Source organism: Canis lupus, chromosome 6, assembly GCF_048164855.1.
Source record: "Canis lupus baileyi chromosome 6, mCanLup2.hap1, whole genome shotgun sequence".
Lineage (NCBI taxonomy): Eukaryota > Metazoa > Chordata > Mammalia > Carnivora > Canidae > Canis > Canis lupus.
This window is the reverse complement of record NC_132843.1, coordinates 10428030-10445903: the sequence shown is the minus strand read 5'-3', so window position 1 is coordinate 10445903 and position 17874 is coordinate 10428030. Positions and strand designations below refer to the sequence as shown.

The window sequence follows — 17874 nt, the reverse complement described above, 5'->3', positions numbered from 1 at the left end:
GTCATCTAGAACTTGGCAATATTTCTGAGGTCTGCCTCTTGAGAGGTTTCCATGAGGCGAGATATGCTTGGAGAAAGTACTAGGAGTATTAACAGTAATGACTTATTTCATAACCTGGGGGTGGATACATATGTATTTATTTTAATGTTTAATTTTTTGGTGTTATTGAAATAGTTCACGATTTTTAATTAATTATAAAGAGTTAAAAATAGTTTGTGACACAGGTAAAAAAGAAAGGAGTCAAATATGACTTGAATTTTTTTCCAAAACATTTCAGGTCTTCTCTTCCCCATTCTTAAGTCTTTAGACCTGGTTCTCATCATTTATGCTTCCAATTAATGCAACAGCCTCCTAATGCTTCTCTGTTCTAATCTGGTGGTAGACTGATCTACTTCCATTAGCCTAAGAGGCCACTTCTCTGTGTCACTGTCTTTTCAAAATCCTTCAACGTTCCTTATCAACTCTAAACATTCTCCATCTTTCTCAATCAAATTCATCTCCAGGTCTAATTAAAATGCACTAGAGGAATGAGAACAGATGACTATCTCCTTGAACCAGGAATACTTCCATGTCTTTGTAAATGTTTGCCTTATCCCTTGTTCCATTTAACTCTTACTTATCCAGGAAGTCCAGCCCAAGACCTACCTCTCCAGTGAGGATTCCACAATGATCCCATTTTTTTTTTTTTGTTGAGTTCTGTCCCTCCATAAAAGCCCAGGGTAAGTATGACTGGTCCCAGATACTTGAGCCCTTAGTTTTTTTCTGTAACATGTTCTAACTAATTATTTTCTTCATTTTAATCTTATCCTTTGGATTAGATTTTAAGCCACCTAAGGATTTGGACAATGTTTGCACTTCTGTATTCTCCAGACTAATGAGTACATGGGAGATAATATAATTTTGTTGTCTGTTTGCCCATACTTGGAGGCTACATTCATGACAATATCTGTATTAATCATCCACATCTCCTAAGATTCTTATCATCAAAGCAATATATTTTAAATTATCAATTAAAAAATCAAATCTTAAATAAATTATTACACATGATAGTTTCTAATAACACGAGCCATGTCTCTGTTGTGTCTTATTTTTCCTCATTTAAGGCTGAATCATGGATCCAGCAAGTAAAGCAGGGTCCCAAGTGCAAGTTAAGCCCATTTCACTGCATCATTCAAGTATCTCAGAAGCACAGAGAGGGATGGAATATATTCTATACTACATGCTTGGCCAGAAACTAGTGTAAAAAAAAAAAATCATGGGGCAGCCCTGGTGGCGCAGCAGTTTGGTCCTGGAGACCCTGGATCGAGTCCCACATCAGGCTCTCTGTATGATGCCTGCTTCTCCCTCTGCCTGTGTCTCTGCCTCTCTCTCTCTCTCTCTGTGTCTCTATGAATAAATACAAAATCTAAAAAAATAAAATAAAAAAAAATAATCATGGAACTACTTAGAAGGCTGTGATTCCATATAATTTTAAATGGCAGATTTCAATATCACCTACGAATGAGAGCCACCCCACAGAGGTTGTACGTACATACACAGAAATCAGCCTCAAGTAATAAAACCAGTTGTATCCACTACTCTCCATCCCACTAGATTTGTCTCTCTTGTGATCTCACTCAATCTTTCAATATCCATTGAACACCTGTATCCCTTCCATATGCGACTCCTATACTAGCTTATGGTCTATCTCCTATCTCTCAGCTTATGGTCTTACAGAGATAGGCACATACACAGAAAATGGAATACAAAACTAAGAAATAAATATGTATCAATTCCATGGAGCTGTAGGAAGGAGTGCTCAATCCTATGGGCTGGAGAGTAAGAAAGAAGCTAGTGCTAAGCCTAGGGAGGTGGGCACTCCATGCACAATGCAGATGGGGTGATTAAGCTGTCATTATTTTTATTTTGAGTAAGAAAGAGAAGAAAGAGGAAGGAATGGGAGGCTTTTCTGTTTATTTGTTTTCTGTTTCTTTATCTTATTTCAGAACCTTTCTCTGTTTTCTAGTAGACTGCAGTTTCCCTAATTGGGAAATATAGCACAACCTAACCCATCACATGTCGGCCATGATGGGATCAGCCCTGTGTTTACCAAGTATTATCAGAGCACATAATGTAGAATTTAGGACTTCAAGGAGCAGGGAGGAAGATGGGGTGGGGGGAGCTGTAAAAGCCACATAATACTACCTTCAGTGTCACGGTCCTTCCAGTTAGAATGCAGATTTGCATTCACTCGTTTGCTTATTAATTCACTCACTTAACTGATGTTTACTGATCACTTAGTAAGTGCCAGGAGCTGCACCATGCATTGCTGATATCTGATGAACAGGCTATATTTAGTTCTTGGTCTCAAGGAATGCACTGTTCAGTGGGGAAGACGATAGGATAAACACAAAAGTCAAAGCAGCATTATTTACTGTGAAAGAACCATGAGAAAAGTATAAAGCACTAAAACGGCATTCAGCTGGAGCACCTCGTTGATTAAATTACTTTCAGCTGAGGTCTAGGAAAGAGGAAATAATGTAAGAAACAGTGGTCCAGGGAAAGTAGGGAAGAGACATTTTACCCTGCTTCACAGAAGCTATAGAATCAAGTGAGTCTCCTCTAAACTGCCTAGGCAAGGATTCACACAATAAACCTGTTTGTTTTCTGTTTCTTAATCTTGACTGCTTAATGTTTACTACTTCAGAGTCCCAGCCCCACGCCCCTAACCCCAAGGCTCTAATGGAAAAGAACACCCCCGTTTGAAAAACTGAAAAGGTTACTTTGCCTTCTGGGTTCATGTCTGGGAAAGGAGCTTTCCAAGGGAGTGACTACACACCTTGCCTTTTTACTAGAGTAGTGTGATGAATCATATCATGGAAGATCTGTTTGCAAAATCCGAGACAAGATCAAAATGCCATTTGCCTCTGAAACTGCAGCATGTGTTTTGTAAAGAAATCTCAGTGATATCTAGCAGGGAAATTTCTAGTCCAGAAATAGACTTCACTCTGAGTTTCCACGGAAATTAAAACCAATAAAGGGTCTCCAAAGAGAGGACATGATCTTGAGGTCAGAGTAAGGGTTAATGCCAGTCCTCCTATCATATACTACTAAGCATTCTCCGGTAGTAGAATTATAAAGGGAAGTTACTCTAGCAGATGTTTTCAAATTAGCCAAAACCATGTTACAGAGTAAAGCAGCAGGGCTGGAAACACGCCCAGAGACAGAGAGAGACCTCCCCCTAGGCCGCCTGAGGGAGCCATTTCAATGTCTCTGAGCCCTCGCGGTGCAGCCAGGGACACACAGCTAGGGAGACAGGCAGCCCTACTACAAACCCTCCTCTCCTAATTGCTTATCTATGGCTTCAACAAGCCCCTACTTAGTTGAATACTAAGAAAATCTGGCAGGATTGGACAGCTAATGCACTGCCAAACTACATTCTCCATGGTTTGTTTTGTGTTGTTGCCTACAAATCTAACAAAATGTTGAGAGAAGATATAGAAATTGTCAATGACAGCAGGTGAGCAAACTATGCTAAGTAAATATAAAAATGCACCTTTTAGTTTGGGGCAAATTCCAGGAGGAAAGCGGGTTTGCTTCTTCACGGCGGATTCGAAGCATTGCTATCTCTTGTTGACAACACCCCCAACTGGAACAATCATATCCCAGTTTTACTGGTTCTCATCTAACCAAGATGAGAGATCCAGGAATCTGGGCCAAAGATCTATGGCTGTATATCCAGAGGGCTTCCTGTGTATGAGTTGGCCTTCTGAAGTGGGATTTACTTACCTCGCAATCATTAACTCCTACAGGAAGCAGAAAACAATACACATCAACCTTTAGGTCAATAAAGGAAGAGAATAACTCTAGTTTCTCATCTGTACACCACCTGTCCAGCCCCTGCCATTTACTAGAATGAAGAAAGGAAAATTGATGAGTCAACACATCTCATATGCAATACCAACTTTGGGGGAGGGGGGAATGTGGCAAATATGCATAAATGCTTTAATGCTTTATGTATTAATGGGATTTAATATATATTTTAATTTAATTAATTTATTAATATTATTTTTGCATAGACCAAATATGTGTTAGAAGAAAAGAAACTGGTACCCGGTATCTCATACAAGGAGTTATCAGTGGATGTTTAATAAATCAAAGCAAATGACTGAAGACTAGTTCTAAATCTTGCACTGTGATAGAAGAAGGAACATTTCCAGCAATTCCTGAGACCACACATCCAAAGAAAGTCATCTTCACTGGGCAGTGACAGGAATCAGATGACAAATTCGCCATGATTTGAAAAGGGAGGTGGGAGTCATATGAGGGCCAGTGAAAAGATTCTTCTCTTTGAAAATGGAGAATTAGAAGCCCTTAAGATCTTCTGGAAATAAAAGAAGCTCAAGAAATGGGGTGCTTCTGAAGCTCCAAGCGTCTCAGCAGCACAAGAATTTTTAGAATGCTGGAAAAGGGCCTTCTTGTGATTGTGTTTCTTTAAAATAAAAATGTATCAAGAGAGCAACATACCACAGATATAAGGCAAAGATTATAAGTGTGAGAGGTGAGGGGTGGGACAGAGTGTTAAGACGTTTGAAAAGTCCATGCCTGCCGGCCTTGTGCTTTAAAGATGCTGCTCCTCTAGCAGGGAGAAATAATTACCAAGAAAAAAAAGAAAAGAAACAAAAGAACTTACACTGTTTCCTTAAATTAAGCAAAGAGAGGCAAGTGTGGTTTCTATAGAGATGCAATCTTCATAAAAATCCTCCAGTTCAATGCTTCCTGAGAGGAACAGAAAACTTGTGCAGGGAGCAGAGTTGATCTGATAAAGGGCGGAGCAATTTGTAGGAATGCTCGAGAAGACACTAGAATATGAATCGGAGTCTATCATACAAACTTCACTATAAGAACACACATTTAGCATTTTACTATCCTTTCTCAATTCAAAATATTATATGAAATCAAAATCAGAATGCTGAATGCTTTGTTTCCAGAAGTTGCCATACATAGACTTTGGGACTTGCCTCTATTAAGTTGCAGCTGAAACTATTACTATGCTACATATCTCTAAATGAGGAGTTAGTAAAAATTCAGTTCCCCTCTTCCCCATTTTAAGTTTAGATTTTAAAAAATAAGGAATCTAGATGGCTATACAGAAGAAAGGCACACATATCTAATAGAAGAGTTAAATCACAGTGTACGCAATTTATATTTACAAGTTTGATTCAATAGAACACTGAAGCTTAGAAGTTTTTAGAAAGTTAGTTTTAAGCTATTTCTCCATAGAGGCTATGTAATATTTTAAGAAGGTCTAAATTACTGATTTGTTTCATCAAGGTTTTAGTCCCGGCAGAATAAAGTTTATGTTGAAGGAGAAATTAAAGATACTAACCCATGCAAATCCCCCACAGGGAAAACTCATGTCCCTATTATCTCTCAAAAGCACAACTTATGTGTTATTTTGAAGAGTTTTGTCAGAAAATCACTTCACAACTTTTTAAGCAATCTCTCAACCAGTTCAGTTTGCCAATATTAATACTGCCTACATTATCTGAGAGAAGATATCTTCTTTGCCAAACCAATCTTAGAATGGAAACCCCGATAGAAACATATAGAGAAATAGAAATAGGTCCAACTTTTTAAAATATCCTAGATTTGCAAAGGTGCTCAAGTCTTTTCTCATTCAAGTAACATTTTCTCTTAAGTGAGTCAGTTGTTTGTTTGTTTGTTTTTCCAGAAGTAGTTATGGAATTTTAGATCTGAAACCTGGACTATTTCAAAGCAGTGACTTCACCTGCTGCCACTTTAACCTGAAGAGATAAATCTGCGGGAAGTTAATAACATAGCTACTGACATCAAATTTCCCATTTATGCCAGAGGATAGATTTTCTGAACCGAGTAATTTTTATGACCTGAATGGGCATTTACATTTCACGTATTCTGCTCAAATACATATTCAGTGTGTTTCGGTGGCTCTGAATCTCCCTTGTAAAAATTTAAGCGAAGAAAACTTTATCCTTTTGACATTTCAGAAATTGGGATCCTTATACCATTTCTTGCCTCCATGTCATTTCTGTCCGAGTTGGAATAACGACTGGGGCTATATATGCAAAATCCCATTGGCCAATAGCAAGTTGCTTCCTGAGACTGAGATTCTGCTATAAATAGCAGTCAAAAGGCAGTTCGCTTCTTCCTTGGTAAAAATAATCGCAAGATGTTTCTGAGTTCGGTCCTACAATCGCTTTCCTAGTTCTAACCATTCTTCCTCCCCGCGTCCGCCTGCTGCAGCTCACATTGGTCCATCACCACTCTACGGAGCCATTCACGAACACTATAAAAGATACAGATCTGGCTTTAATTGTCACTTTTATTATACGTCTTTCATCCTTGGAATTCCGTAACTTCACACGGTCTGCCGGGGAGACGGGAGGCATCCATCTCTCACAACCCGAGCCAGGCTCACCGTGTCAGGGGTGTAAATGGGGTCTCGCCCGAGTCCATAAAAGAAGCAACATCTGCCCGCCCGCGACGCGGTCTGGGCCCTGCAGCCACGGCAGGCCCCCTCCCCTCCGCTCCCCTCCCCTCTGATCCCCTCCCCTCCGCTCCCCTCCGCACGGCCCCCCGCTTCCAAACAGAAGCACCCGCCGCGCTACGGGCCGGGAGGAAGGCGAGCCCGGGGGCCGCGGGCGGGAGCCGCGCTCGGCACAGGCGCTCAGTGTCCCCAGCGCCCGTCGCCCCTTCCCACGGCCTCCCGGGGGCCGCCGGGTGAAGCAGGGACAGCTCGCCTTCCTCGAAGAGCGCAGCAGCCGGAGTCCTGAATGCAGGGTCTTCATCTCCACGCGGCCCTCCGCAGGTCCCTCCCGCAGCTGCAGCCGCCCCTCGATCAAAGTGCAATTTGTTATCGCTCCCAGCCCCGCGGAGAAGTCCCTGCTGGGGCTCGGCTCGGCTCGGCTCGGGCCCCGCTCGTTCAATCCGCTGAATACCGCGTCTCAGCGTTGGCCCCGCGATGTGCCGGGAATTGGCCTCGGCCCGCGGGCGGGGGGCGACTCTACGGTGACCTCCCCCTGAATCCCGTCCTCTGTGTGGGTCTCTCTTTCTGTATCTCGGTCTCCCCTGCGTGCTTCGGTCTGTCTCTTTGTCTCTGTTTCCCAGGCTTTCTCTCCCTCTCTCTCTCTCTTGCGCGCGCGCACACACACACACACACACACACACACACACGGGAGGAGGCTCTTTCCACCCCGAAAGCCAAAATGTCACCTAAAAAGCAAGTGCAACAACTTGCTTTGCAAACGACCCAGGAGCCTGTCGAGAACTCCCCTGCAGTGAGCAGCACCCCCTCCCGTGCAAGGTGTACCAGGGGTTGGGGGCGGGGGGGCGGGGAGCGGGGAGATGTGAATTTGGCCGGTGGAAATGACGGGAACTAGTGTTCTTCTCCCCTCCCCCTTCCAGGACCCTGTCGCAATTAGAAATGTGTCCCCTCCCGGGCCCCAAGGGGAGCCGCCAGGACCGCAAGCCCGGAGAGGGGCGCGCAGACCCCCGGGGTCCCGGGGTCCCCAGGGGGTCCGGGATGCGCCGCAGGCGGCGGATGGCGGTGGAGAAGCGGCCAGGGGAGCCCAGCCCACCCCACCGTCCCTGCGCCGGCGAGAGCAGCGGCGACCGAGCGGCGGGCGACAGACACCCAGCGCGCCGGGCTCGCGGTGGTGGCGGCGGCCCGGGCTCCGGTTGCCGCCGCCGAGCGCGCACGCCCCAGCCCCGCCGCGCTGCCCGGCGTTACCTTGCCGCTGCCCGCAGTCCGGCCCTGGATCCCTGCGTCCGTCCGTCGGTCCCACGAGCCTCGCGGGGAGGACGAGAAGGGGTGTCCCCGCGGCCGGGACAGGGTCTCAGCGAGGTGATGGGGAGGACGCGAGAGAGGAGCCGAGGCGGCTGCGCCCGCTCCCGCGGAGGAAGCCGCCGACTCCCCGGGGCTGGAGGTGTCGGGGAGGCCGTGTCCTCGGGATTGCGGCGCCCGGGGCGCAGCGCTCGCCTCTGGCACGGAGGCTGAGCGCCGGGACGCGGCGAGCTGGGGCGGCGAGGCTGGGCTGGTCACCCGCCCCTGGGTGCATGTTAATACGGCGGGGAGGAGGAGTCCCGCGCTGCCTCCGCCCAACCACCGGAGCCGGCGGGCGGGCGGCGGCCGCGGCCCGGAGCCAGCCTCTCCTACCCCCCAGCTACTACGGCGCGGCCACTAGTCCTGGCCCCAGCCCAGGCACGTGCGCCCAGGCCGCGGGGAGGCGCCCGGCCGCTCCCGGAGCCTGCTCTCGGCCTGCGCGCTCTTGGCCGCGCAGCCTTCCGGGGTCAAGTGCGCTCCCGCGCGCTCGAACCGGCCGGAGGCGAAGCCTCGCGTCCCTGGGGCGGGATGGCGGGGCGGCCACCCGCTAGTGGGCGGGCCCCCTCCGGTCCCCGCGCGGCGCGGCCCGAGGGCTGGACCTTCCCCTGCACCTTGCCAGCCCTCGTCCCTAACCTTGCCTTTTTAAGAGAGGGAATCAGAACTCACAGCAGGTTTCTATCCCAGGAGATCAAGTTGGCGGGCAGGCGGTTTGCTGTCCTCTCCTCGCCATCCCCTGGTCGGTGCTAGAATTCTTAGAAGTAATCGCCAGCGAGGAGAGGGGGGAGTGGAAAGGGTCTGGACTCACAAGAACTGGGGTTCACCCCCCCCCCCGTGCCATTACTTTCAAACCTTTATTCCTCGGAACCTCCGTTTCCCCGTCTATACCCAGATGGGTCTTGGGTGGCCGTGTGGATTAGATCACACAAGATTAAGTCCGTTGGTCCCTCTTGGAACTGATCTAAGGGCAATCACAAAAACGAATCTCTTTTTTTCTCCCCTTCGTCCTCTGACCTCAGTAAACTCCCCACTACCCGCCCCCTACCTTGTGTATTTGGAAGCCAGGCGGGTTCACGGAGGTGAGGACCGCATCCCTCACGTGCTCTGCAAATAAGAAGAATCCACGTGGCTTCAAAGTAAGAATAGAGATAGTGTGAACAGGCGAACTGAGACGTGGATCAAAGAGGAAAAGTCAATCAATTAAGTATTTATTGAGCTTCTGCTCGACCCACTTAAATACTAATGTTCTGGATAATAGTTAAAATAATCATGGTTAATCACCATCTTCCTGTTTTCCTCTAGTTAAAGAAAAAAAAAAAAAGACGTCTTCATGGAGAATGCCCTTTGTTCTACAGCTCCTAGAGAGGACATCATGCCAAAGAGCATATAATCTTCTTTATGTAATTTTACCCATAAAGTTATAGCATAAGATTTAGCATCTGCTTTGTGTGATATCTAATTATAAATATTAATAGAATATCCTTTTTAAAGAAACCCTTCTAAAAATGCAGAGAAGTGGAAAACGGGTTCCATAAAAAATATGACTCAGATAAATATTCACTTTTCCGCAATTTCACTGAGTGATTTTCCATTAAAGACAAAAAAAAAAAATCTTTAAACCACAAAACATCCAAAGAAGTGGAGGTAAATCTTCAGCATTGTAGTACCATGATCATCAATGCTTTAACAGAACTCTAAAAGATATCCCCAGCCAGTTCAAGAATGGTTGTACACAGGTGCTTAGTGCTTCAACTAAGATTCCATGAAAAGGCAAAGTAATAAAATAGGCTTCCTAATCTGGAAAGAGTTGCCTTTCTAGATCTGTAAATACGTTTAATCCATAGGATTTTAATGAGATCACATAAATAAGAATGTCTTAACTCAAATTAGGTGACATTAGTGAATAAAATTACTTGAAGCAGAAAATCAATTTTCTCACACAATTCTTATGGTAGTTGAATCTACCAACAATATTATCTATGTAACACCACAATGATTGGGGTTTTCTGACTGTAAGCAACAGAACCAAATTTGGCTAACTTGTGAGAAGGTGATTGATTGGAAAGATCCTGAAAGCTTCCAGAAATGAGGGGATGGCTGGAAAGCAATCTGAGAACCAGTCAGGATTTAAGGCAATACTGGAAGTCTAGGGGGCCTGAAAGAGCAGTTTGGTTTGGTGCTACATGGTCCACATGAGTAAATGCCAACTGTTTCTTCTGACGTCATATCACCGGATCAAGATGCAAGTCACAGGGTAGAGCATCTGACCTGCCCAATTTCAGTCAGTCAGTACCAGGAGAAAGAGCGAAAATATTTGATTCCTTGACTTCTAGACCAGAGGGCAGGTGCCTGGCTTTATCATCCTTCCATGGGTGGAAGGCAAGTGTAAAACAAGTTCAGGGAGATATTAAGAAGGATAATTTGATGCTGAGCTTTAAAAAAAGAAAAAAAATGTCTGTTACATCGGCTGGCTATAAAATTCACATAATTCTTAGAATTACTTAGAAATAAATGGTGATATTTGTGCAAGTAAAATTGATAGCACCTATTTTCTGGTTATTGTACATATGCATTTTAATTAAGGAATGCTATTTAAATATATGTATGACCAGTTACCTTATGTATATTTATAGTACCTATAAGTACTACTGCAATCCAGGCCTAGCAGCTGTGTTCATTTCCAGTTATAGACAATGTGGTAGCTATATAGCAGCCACAGAAAGATGTTCACATCCTAATCTCTGGAACCAACAAGTGTTCTCTTTTTTTTTTTTTTTTTTAGGATTTTATTTTATTTATTTATGAGAGATACAGTGAGAGAGGCAGAGACACAGGTAGAGGGCAAAGCAGGGTCCCTGTGGGGAGCCTGATGCGGAACTTGATTCCAGGACCCCGTCATCACGACCTGAGCCAAAGGCAGATGCTCAACCACTGAGCCACCCAGGTGCCCCAGTAAGTGTTCTCTTATATGGCAATTTGCAGATGTGATTAAGTTAAATATTTTTTAGATGGAAAAATTATTCTATATATTATCCTGATGAGGCCACATGTAATCACAAGGGCCCTTATGAGAGGGAAACAAGAAAATCAAAGGCAAATGGAAAAGATGGGATGATGGAAGCAGAAGTTGACTTGGAAGATGGATGAAAGCCACCATGAGCAAAGGAATATAGATAGTTTCTAGAAACTAGAAAAGGTAAAGAAGTAATTCTCCCCTAGAGCCTCCAAGAAGAATGCCAGTCTGCTAGCATCTTGAGTTTATCCCAGTTAAATTGATTTCAGACTTCTGATCTCCAGAACTGTAAAAATAAATGCATGTTGCTTTAAGCCATCAAGTTTCTAGTAATTAGTAACAGCAGGAGCCATGGAAGACCAATATAGACAGCACCCTCTCCAAAGCATACTGTTGGTAGCAGGCAGCATGAGAGCCCTGCCTATTGAAAAAACACAGAAAGTTATAGCTACTTTTGGAGTAGATAACTTAAAGGAGGGCACCTGGGTGGCTTAGTTGGTTGAGCATCTGCCTTCAGCCCAGGTGGTGATCCCAACGTCTTGGGATGGAGCTCCACATTGGGCTCCCTGCTCAGCGGGGAGCCTGCTTCTCCCTCTCCTGCTCCCCCTGCTTGTACTTTCTCTCTCTCTCTCTCTATCTCTCTGTCAAATAAATAAAATCTTTAAAAATAAATAAAAGAGGCTAAGTCAGTAATATATTGGTAAAAAGAGAAAGTTAGAAACCACCGACAGACGGAGTAACTATTCAGAAGGTTCTGTGTCTTTGGTTAAATTGAAATGGGTGCATTTCTCCCAGACCACAACATGGTCAAACAGGTAAAATTCCATTAAAATGAAGCAAAACTATTAAAGAAAAAAGAACTGAAAGGGAAACTGAATGGTATGAAAGATATACAAGTTTCTTCTCCATTAATAAAGCATTCTCCTGGTTTTAAGTAACATTTAAATGGTGATCTCAGATTTTTATCTTCCGCCTTGATCCCTCAGGTAAGTTTTATATTTGTGAATCCAAAGACAAAGCCACCTGAAACTTCTACTTGTATCCCAAACTCAACAAGTACAAAATAAACTCATCACTTTATCCCCATTCTCTCCATTCAAATTTTCTTTCTTTTCTTGTTTTACTATATATGGGTTTATGGGTTCATGGCACTGTGATCAACTAAGTCACCAACATGAGAACCTGGGACTTATGCTGGATTTCTGTAGTTACTCATCACCTCTTGTCCATCACCAGTACTCTTGACTCCTCTTACCCTCTGATTTCACCTTGGATCCTTCCTATATTCCCATGTCCCCATTGGGCTTTGTCATATTGCCTCCTAACTTCTTTCCTAACCCCCTACTCTGCCATCTTTCCTGCTCTTCATTGTAACAAAAATGATCTTCTAAAACCAACTCCAATCATGTTACTCCAGTGCTCTACCTACAGTTTAGTTCCTTATATAGTTATAAAATTTATTGTCTTATAACAACATACAAGGCTCTCCATAAACTTGCTTTTGTCTGTTTCTTCAGCCTTGACTCTCATGACTTAAATATTATGCTTCAGTAAATCAGACTATGCTTATAATGCCATTCAAGTAACACGCTCTGGAGTATATCTGTATTTTTCTCATATTAAATTCTCTGTCTTGAATGCCCTCTCTCTGCTCTTGCTGGCTAATATTTATTTCTCCTTCAAGGTTTGCTTCAGTGTTCCTCATGCCTGAATCCTTAGGTTGAATTAATTTGCCAATGCTCACAGTACCTACTACTATCTTGGTTTTTACCACATTATATTAAAAGTTTCAGGTTATGTGCTTTCTTTTTGAATCTGTAGTTATCCCTATTTGGATCCCCTTACCTAGCACACTAATTGCCTCTGAATAGAATATCAATACATATTCGTGGGATGAATTAACCCAAATTGCTTTGAGAATGTTTTGTGATGTCAGTATACATCTTAATGTAATTTAGTAGAAGCCTATGTGTGATAAAATATAACCTGTAGTGCACTTTTAAAACCCATCATTCATCAAGTTTAGAATATGGAAAGCTTTCTTCTTCATACTTAAACAAAGACAAAAAAATATTGAGGAGAGATATATGAAGACATCATGTCTATTTTTACTTTTTAATACAGTGAAATAAAAGTCTTGTTATTCTCATGTTTTCCAGTGAACATTTTTGCATTATGCTTTATTTAACATTTTTATTAAAGATATAAATGCTGGAATACAATTTAGCTTCTGCCCCAAGCCATCTTTTTTTTTTTTTTTTTTTATGATAGTCACAAAGAGAGAGAAGAGAGAGAGAGAGGCAGAGGGAGAAGCAGGCTCCATGCACCGGGAGCCTGACGTGGGATTCGATCCGGGGTCTCCAGGATCGCGCCCTGGGCCAAAGGCAGGCGCTAAACCGCTGCGCCACCCAGGGATCCCCCCAAGCCATCTTTTATACCCTGTCCCATTCTCTTTTTCTTAAAGATTTTATTTATTTATTCATGAGAGACACAGAAAGAGAGAGACAGAGACATAAGCAGAGGGAGAAGCAGGCTCCATGCAGGGAGCCCGATGTGGGACTCAATCCCGAGACTCCAGGATCATTCCCTGAGCCAAAGGCAGAAGCTCAACCACTGAGCCACTCAGGCATCCTTTTTTTTTTTTTTTTTTTTTTTAAGATTTTATTTATTTATTCATGAGAGACAGAACTCTGTCCCATTCTTGTTCACAAATTAAGCTTTGTACACTATCTCCTCTTCCTTGTTACCTCCCCCACACCCCCTGCCCTCACCCTTGCAATGTGGTGTGAGCACTGTACACTGCAATGTGACTTTGTTCTGATAAAGGTGGCCTAATTTTCTCAACAAAAGACCCTCTGCAGTTCCTTTTACTTGATCTCTAACTACAATGATCTGCTGTAAATAATTGATTTTTCAAGTTTCCCACCAGAAACTTCCATTACTTGAGTGTCTCCTGGTTTTCCTTCTAGCTCTCTGCCCCCAAGCTTTCTCACCACCTCTCTTACACTGCAGTTATCATGCTTCTAGGATAGTAGCTGAGGCCAGTGGTGAGGTAAAGTCTATGAAGAGAAAGGGCCTCGGTCAGAACCTGGAGGGTCTCGGCTATACCCACTGGTAAAGGCAGAGAAGCCCAACATTACAGTGGAAGGAAACCCAGAAGAGCAGTGCCGTGAAATCAGAAGTTCCATGGAAACCAAAGGATGAAAGAATTTTAGGAGATAGACCTGTTTGATGCTGAATTTCAAACTAGCATTTCTACACATATAGCCACCTGCAAGAAATGTATAGATCTGACAAATTCAGTAGATGCACACCAAATGGGCCATCTTAGCACTTTTCCACACAGCCTTCCCACTGACAATCCCTTCCACCGTGTACCCAGATACTGAAGCCAGAAATATAGAAGTCACTCTGAGACTCTTCCTCCCACCTTATCCACTACATCTAATTAGTCATCAAGTTTTATCAAATTCCTAAAACAATAATAAGCTATCTATTTCACTGTACAACTTAAAGTTTTTCAGAACATTCTTGTGGCTTTCAAGATAAAATCTAAAACTTTAGGTAGGGCATGCAAAGCCCTTCATAATCTGATTCTTCATTAAATTCATTACATCAAAATAATTCATTTGAATAGGGTGACTTTTCACATTCTGGATTAAAAATGTTTTAAAAATGATTTTAACAGGTTGGAAATTACTCATAGTTAAAAATAAATATAAATGAATTTTTAAAACAATAAATACAAAAAAAGTACGTATGTTTACCCATATATACCAGGGACTGCAGATAGTACATGACTCTGGGCCAATTACATATCAGCATAGTAGTAAATGGGAGAAAAAGAATTTGAATACCTCAATGACAAAAATAAATGAATGTATTATTGTATACATTTTGAGATAAAATTCCAGATTTTTTTGTATAGAAGTACTATATGTAAGAATTCCTTTTAAAACAATCCCATTTATAATAGCATCAAAAATAATAAATATTTGAGAATAAATTTAACCAAAAAGTTGAAAGATGTGTACACTGAAAACTATAAACAGTGATGAAAAAATTGAACAAAACACAAATAAATGAAAGATATTCTATACTCATGGATTAGAAAAATTAACATTGTTAAAATGTCCATAGTACCCCCAAACAATGTACATATTCAATGTAATGCCTATCAATATTCCAATAGCATTTTTCCTAGAAATAGAAAAAAAAAACTCTAAAAGTTGTATGGAGGGATCCCTTGGTGGCTCAGAGGTTTAGCACCTGCCTTTCGCCCAGGGCGTGATCCTGGAGTCTCAGGATCGAGTCCCACATCAGGCTCCCTGCATGGATCCTGCTTCTCCCTCTGCCTGTGTCTCTGCCTCTCTCTCTGTGTCTCTCATGAATAAATAAATAAAGTCTTTAAAAAAAATAAAAGTTGTATGGAAGCACAAAAGACCCTGAATAGCCAAAGCAATCTTGAGAAAGAACAGAGCTGGAGGCATCATATTTCCTGACTTCACACTATATTACAAAGCTATAGTAATCAAAAAGTAGGATACTGGCATAAAAACAGACATATGGACCAGTGGATCAGAAATAAACCACACATTTATGGTAAACTGATCCTTGACAAAGGTGCCAATAACATACAATGGAGAAAGGATAGTCTCTTCAATGAAGTGTTGGGAAAATTGGATAGCCACTTACAGAAGAGTGAAACTGGACTACTCTCACACTATACACAAAAATCAACTCAAAATGGATTAGACTTGAACATTAAGGCTGAAACTATAAAACTCCTGGAAGAAAACATAGGGAGTAAGCTGACATTGGACTTAGCAGTGATTTTTTTTTTTTTTTTTTTGGATTTGATGCCAAAAGTAAAGGCAACAAAAGCAAAAAACAAATGAGATGACATCAACTAAAAAGCTTTCATGCAGCAAAGGAAACCATTAACAAGATGAAAAGACAACGTATGAAGTGGGAGAAAATATTTGCAAACCACATATCGAATATGGGGTTAATATCCCAAATATACTAGGAATTCATGTGGCTATGGATAAAGGAATCCCTTTTACATTGTTGGTAGGAATATAAATGTGTCCACTTCCTTAGGAAAACCATACGGAGAACCCTCAAGAAATCGAAAACAGAAAATAAAGCATAGATTCAAAGTCAAACAAGATGGTGACATGAGACTCCTGAGCCTCCCTCTGCCCATTGATGCACTGAATGTATAGCTACACACAGAGCAAAGTTCTTTGAGAAAGAGCCAGAAACCAGATGAGTGATTCCTATACACAGGATGAATGAGATAATGTCCACATCAAAATGGGTAGGAAAGGCTGAGACATATTCTTAAAATACAGACCACCCAGGCATCGCAGCACATTATCAGGAGGGAGCGCTCAAATCTTCACTTTTCCCTGTAAGATGAAGGGTGGGACCCCACATCTGGCACTCCAACTTTTAAGACCCCAATTAGGGATCCTTGGGTGGCGCAGCGGTTTGGCGCCTGCCTTTGGCCCAGGGCGCGATCCTGGAGATCCGGGATCAAATCCCACGTCAGGCTCCCGGTGCATGGAGCCTGCTTCTCCCTCTGCCTGTGTCTCTGCCTCTCTCTCTGTCACTGTGTGCCTATCATGAATAAAAAAAAAAAAAAAAAAAAATTAAAAAAAATAAGACCCCAATTAGAGGAAGGGATCCCCAAATACCTAGCTCTGAAAGCCAGTGAGATTATGTCTATGAGATTCCTAAGACTATAGCAAAAAAAAAAAAAAAAAAAAAAATCCATCTGAATGGGCACGAGCTCTCACTTGGCCTTTACCTCCCAGGGCTTAGCACAGAAGGAACAGGCTAAATCTCCCTCCCTTTCCCAGTCTTTCTCTTAAAGAGGTTTCCCTACAATCTTTAAAAACCACTGCCTGATGGTCAGACTTATAACTTAGCAAACACTAGGGACTGGCTGTAATCCTCCTCAGAGAGGAGAGAAGCTGGATTACTCTCCCATCTCTTCCCTCTGGCCCTTTCCAGTAATAATGCCAAAGTGCCAGTATCTTCCTGGAAGAAACGTGTATATGTATTTGTAAGTGTGCATATGTATCTGTGTATATATGTAAAGCCCCAGCTTTTACAACCACTACCCAGGACGGGCTTCACATTTCCTGATTCTAATAGTCAATGGGGCTTGTATTCATGAGTCTCACAGGACTGTCGCAAACAAAGAAATAGTGTATGACAAGGGCAGCAAACCCCTCCCTTGGCTATCCACCTGGGCCCAGCACAGAGGAAGCAGACAAAATCCCCGCCTCCCAGGTACCCCCTGGAAGGGACTCACCTAACTACTATCCCAGCTGCTGTCTGAGGGTCCACCTTCCAATCCATGTGCATCTAGGTGCCGACTAAAATTCTCCAGACCTTTGGTGCACAGAGGTCTTGGCACATCTTCAACTACTGGGGGCCACTGGGAACAGAGGAAACCAGGACACTCACAAAAGTTTGAAAGTTAACTCAGCGCTTGGGCCAGGCTGATTGCATCCTTATTTGCCATGGCCAAGCCATAGAAACAAGCTAGGTGTTCATTCTAAATAAATGGATAAAGAAAATGTGGTGTGTCAATAAGATGTTACTCAACCTTTAGAAAGGATATCTTGCCATTTGTGACAATACAGATGAAACTGGCAGACATTATGCTAAGTGACATCGGCCAGACAGAGAAAGACAAGCACTGCATGATGGTCTGTGGAATATAAAAGAAACGAACTCACAGAAACAGAAAATAGAAAAATAGTTATCAGGGTTTGGGGAATGAGGCAATAAGATGAGGTTAGTAAAAGTGTACAAACTTACAGTTTTACCATGAATAAGATCTGAGGATCTAATGTAAAAGATGGTGGCTGTAATTGATAACACTGTTTTATAAGATTGAAATTTGCTAACTAGCAGAGCTTTAATGTTCTCACCAGAAAAAGAAAAGAAAGAAAAGGAAGGAAGATAGGGAGGGAGGAAGGAAATATGAGAAGTGATGGATGTG

General features: G+C 42.9%; 1 protein-coding gene across 3 annotated transcripts in view; it reads right to left on the bottom strand.

The window, feature by feature from the left end:
- Positions 1-8072, bottom strand: part of DLGAP1 (DLG associated protein 1) — an 874662-nt gene extending 866590 nt beyond the window's left edge. For 2 of the 3 annotated variants that reach the window (XM_072828884.1, XM_072828893.1), the window contains exon 1: positions 7751-8051. The gene's annotated coding sequence lies outside the window, so the exon portion shown is untranslated. Of the gene's footprint in view, positions 1-7750 lie in introns of all 3 variants that reach the window. The other variant, XM_072828886.1, reaches the window with a different exon arrangement.
- Between the last annotated feature and the right edge of the window lie 9802 nt (positions 8073-17874).